Source organism: Gossypium raimondii, chromosome 9 (genome assembly GCF_025698545.1).
Source record: "Gossypium raimondii isolate GPD5lz chromosome 9, ASM2569854v1, whole genome shotgun sequence".
NCBI classification, from domain to species: Eukaryota; Viridiplantae; Streptophyta; class Magnoliopsida; order Malvales; family Malvaceae; genus Gossypium; species Gossypium raimondii.
In genome coordinates this window covers 14,808,185-14,813,295 of record NC_068573.1, presented here as the reverse complement: position 1 = coordinate 14,813,295, position 5,111 = coordinate 14,808,185, and the positions used below count along the sequence as shown (strand labels likewise).

Here is a 5,111-nt window from a genome sequence, read left to right as displayed (position 1 = left end):
TTTTTTCCTTGTTTTATAGTGTTATAAATCATCTCGGAATTTGGACAGAGTCGGGGATCATCCACACTATCTACATCTTTTGGTATTTTGAAATCAATATTTCTGAATTATGGCATGTATAGAAGACTTAATGTTAATGTGATGTATATATATACTAATTACTACTTAGCTTAAGATGTTAATGTATATTAATTGATAGGTTGTTTTTTTAAATGCTAGTGAGGTGAATTTGAATGTCGAGAATGATTTAATTATGTTTAAGTATATAGTGTATTAGTTGAAATATTGAATTGATTTGAGATTGCATTTGAAAATTTGCATGAGGGATTAGACATTTTAAAAGGGATTATGTCAAAAATTTATAAAAAAAACTCCGATTGTATGAAAATATGTATTTTATGTTTGATAATACTTTTTACCTTGTTTCGGCGATGAACACGGGTAAAAGGTGTTACACTTGCATTTTGTGATGGGGACACTTCCTCAATAGTGACTTAAATCGATCCCAAGCTTCGTGTAAATTTTCACCTTCCAATTGCTTGAAATTGGCGATCTCATGGCGGAGTTGAATGGATCTGCTTATCAGGAAAATTTTGTGTAGAATTTTCCTGCTAATTCGTCCCACATGGTTATAGAACCTGATTCTAATGAATCCAACCATTTAGTTGCATGGTCACATAAGGAAAAGGGAAATAGCCGAAGACGAACAACATCATCCGTTACCCCATTGTATTTGAAAGTGTCGCACAATTGGAGGAATCATTTTAGGTGTTGATTTGGATCATTTGTATCATAATCATCTTGATCTCAAAATTATTGGCGTCAGTCGTCGGTCATTCAATACTGCCTTGCATGGCATCTAGCGTTGGTAGTGCGTACTCATGCAATGTCCTTTGAGCCATCGGTACCCCCCCACAGATCTGTGCTTGTGATTCAGGTGGATTGTCAAACAGTGGATTTTCTCAAGGAAAATCAGCTACCACGGGTGGATCATTTTGCATCAACTAACGATTACATCTCAGAATTTTCTTCGGATCAGGATATGGCTCAATTTGTATTCTTCCACTTTGGGTCATAAACTAAAATTGGAGACAGCGATAAAAATTAATAAACAAGATTAAAATTAAAATCAACAAAAATAAATTAAATTAAAAATCATAACTATAATTTTTAATATTCCTATTTATCCTACTGATTGCAAAAAATAAAATTTAATGCTAAAACCTCACCAACAATGGCGTCAACAACTTGACTGCCACCAAACGTGCGAATGTTTGACTGGAAATATTGCAACAAAAAGATATAGAAAAATAGAAACGGTGTCCGAAGTATGGGAGTCAAATTGTAATATAGTAAATGTACAACAGGGTACTGGAAGTACTCCAAGGATCATACTTCAAGGATCATACCCAAAGGAAGTTGAATTAAATCTAAAAATACCATCTACAGTAGCAGGTCTAAACAGTAATCATTAAAAACTATATTACAATAATTAAATCTAAAGATTAAAGTCATGAAATAAATATGAAACTACTAAAACAAAGTTGACAAACGAAAAACTCTCAAATAACAAATAGAAGATTAACTCTCTTCAGTGGCTGTAATTAACTTTGAATCTCGGGTTTTATTAGGAATTAGTTATTAACTAGATAGTATTACCTTCCGACCTCTACTACCTAACTAATCGACCAATACTCATTTATCTTCTGACCTCACTTTCTGGACTATGATAAATCAAGATTTACTCGCCAAACTCGTCGTCAGATCTGTTTAACCTAGATTACTTCCCAGGGTCATCAATCCTAGGTATTAAGAACACATGAATTTATACCAACTAATTCATAGGGAAAACCCTCGATCTTCAGTTAATCACTCCCACATCCACTCATTAATCTCCCTAAAAGACTTAGTCGATATCATTTCAATTCTCATCTTTATCAGAATTAAAATAATCATGCAAAACACACAAATTAAATTAACATGAGAGAAAGATAGAAATTGGTCCGTCGACAAATTAGATATGCTCGGACCAGTGAAACCCTTTAACAGTTTTCGAGGTATCGTCGTTTGCAAACAAGAAATAAAAGAAAATTGCGAAAATACTTAATAACAAAAACTTGGACTCAATCAAATCCAAGTCGAAGAACAAGGAAAATAAAAATATTTTAAAATAAAATAAAACTAAATTAAATCCTAAACTACTAAACTAAAACCCTAAAACTGCTTGCCAAAAGCTCTTTAAATTTTTCCTCAACTAAAATATTTATCCACAAAGTTTAGCAACCTTAATTAGGTCAAATACAAGCCTTTATCACATATAATATGAGTTGCGTAGACGGAAACACCCTCACTTAATTTCTTCTCATCGTCACAGCTATGTCGCGACACAGCCAAACGCATGTCATGACACACAACTTCGAATGTAAAATTCTGCATCAACTCGGTTGTGTTACGACACTGGAAGCTTGTGTTGCGACTCAGCTATTGTTCTTAAAGCTTTTGGGCCTCAAAATGCATATCTTGCACACTCAATTAAAGCATTAAAACCACCTTAAGGTCGGTATGGGCCCAATAGGTCGGCTAACTCAAAATAATGCGTAAAAATGCATATTTTGCAATAATTTGAATATAAGCTATGAAATGTGAAAATGCAATAAAATGCCTAGAAAACAAGCTTGTTAAGTGCCGAAAAGTACCTAAACTACCACTATGATTTGTGGCAAGTCAACTTTACGTTGCAGCTATGGTTTGTGACCTAGGGTGAAGGACCCTCTTCGTACTATACATGTTTCCAGATAATTAAAGGTATATTTTTGACCTTTCTCAAATTCGAGTATGTTCCTCGTACATGGACCCTTTGGATTATTACAATCCATTATGACTCCTAAGTGGAAGTGGGAGAGAGTCACCATGGATTTTGTGGTCGGCTTACTTTTGACTCCAAAGAAAAAGGATTTGATTTGGGTTAATGTTGATAGGTTGACTTAGTCAGCACATTTTATTCTGGTCAGGGTTGACTACTTCCTGGAGAAACTAGTTGAACTGTACATTTTTTTATATAGTGAGACTTCACGGGGTACCAATATCTAACAATTCAGACCAAGATCTGAAGTTTACATTGCAGTTTTGGGGAATGATATATGAATATTTGGGCACTAGATTGAACTTTTGCATGACTTTTCACCCTCGAGCATATTGATAATCCAAGCTTGTGATTCAAAATTCTAGAAAATATGTTAAGGAGCTGTGTAATCGAATTTGAGTGTAGATAGGAAAAGTACTTATCGATTGTTTAGTTTGCCTACAATTATAGTTTTCAATCGAGTATCAAGATGGCGCCTTATGATATGGTTATAAGTGTAGAACTCATTAGTATTGGATAGAGTTGGGTGAAAACAAAAAGATTGGTCCCAATCTAGTTTAGGAAATCAAAGATAAACTAAGAATCATCTGAGATAATTTGAAAGTCACCTTCGATTGACAAAAGTTCTATGTTGATTTAAAAATGAAAGAGGTTGAGTTTAGTGTAGGTGACAAAGTTTTCTTGAAAGTGTTTCCTTTAAAGAAAGTTCTACAATTCAGTAGAAAAGAAAAAGAGCCGATAAAGATCTTGGCTCGGGAAGTCAAGGAACTTAGGAACAAAAAATACCTTTAGTAAAAATGCTTTGGCTTAACCACAAAGTTGAGGATGCCACTTGAGAAAACGAATATGTAATGAGACAACAACACCCACAGTTATTAAGAGAGGAGAGTTGTAACACCCTCGAAATTTTATGGTATTTTACACGAGATTTTTTCAATAACTTTATCCGTAAATTCGATAAGAAAATTTAAACGGATTCATGCATTTTTTTAGAATATTGAGAGGTCATTGGGAAGAATCTTGAACCATTTTTAGAGTTTATAGCTTAATCGGGTAAAAATACAAGTTAAGGGACAAAATTATAATTTTTTTCCTTGAGGGCATTTTGGTTAATTAGAAATCAAGTATGATTAAATATTAGAGTTAGCAATGATGTGTGGCGGTGAAATAATCTTTTGGATTACAAATTGATGAATTTAGTCTTTAAAAATCTATTTTGACATGTTTCTTTTACCCCTTTTGACTATTTGACCTATCTTCATATTTTATGTATACTAAGACATAAAAAGGGGAAAAAGAAGACACCAGCCTACAAGTCAACCACTTTAAACAAAACATGGGGAAGCTTATTCTTCAATCTTTTTCGAAACCTTTTCATTTCTCTTCAATCCAACACCAATCTTTTTCAGTTTCTTGAGAAATTAACTTCTAAAAACCATCTTTTAATTCTTCTTCTCTATTTTCACCATTATTTTCGACACTCACACTAATGATTTTGAGTGTTTTAGTGTGAGGAAACTTAGCTAGAGAGAGAAATCGTAGAAAAAGGTAAGTTTCATGTAAGTTAGCATCACACCACATTTACTTTCACTTATATGTGCATTAATTGGTAGAGCCATCAATATGGCCATTTATTGTTATATTTATTTTCTTTACATTTATTATGGTTATTTGGATAATATTTAAGAGAGGGAAATTGACAAAGGTGTATCAAGGAAGGGGAATGAGAGAGTTGAAGAGTGAAAGGGAGATTGGAGAATACCTCTCATTTTGTTGGAACTTTTGGGAAGGTCTTATTAAAATTTTTTTTAATTTTAAAATTTAATTAATGATGCAATATATTAATAAGATTGAAGGATTTAGCTGAAAATGAAGTGTAATGGTAAGTTATAATATTATAGATTTTCTTGTAGTATGAAAAATGTTATAGGAGATATGCTATAAGCTTATTTTATAGAATATGGTTCACTGATGTTGATTGAATTATTGTTGTCAAGTGCTAATAGAATAAATATGTAGCGTATGTGTCTTGGACAAGATTAAAAGCTCATTTGTTAAGAGTTGTACATGTGTTCCGAGGTAAGTGTTTCACTTTCTATTTAGGATAACTATCATAATTATAAATTAATGAAACATGATTATGAAATGTGCTTTTGAAAATATAAGGGATAAATTTATTTACGGTGATGATATAATTACCCTTGTAACTTAGTAGAATAGCTTAGGGAATGTAAAGAATGCTATAGGG

At 32.7% G+C, this 5,111-nt stretch overlaps 1 non-coding gene across 1 annotated transcript; it reads left to right on the top strand.

The window, feature by feature from the left end:
• The first annotated feature begins 461 nt into the window (after positions 1-461).
• Positions 462-567, top strand: LOC128032988 (small nucleolar RNA R71). The gene has a single exon (XR_008189324.1). It is a non-coding gene; the product is annotated as a small nucleolar RNA R71 (small nucleolar RNA).
• Positions 568-5,111: the final 4,544 nt, after the last annotated feature.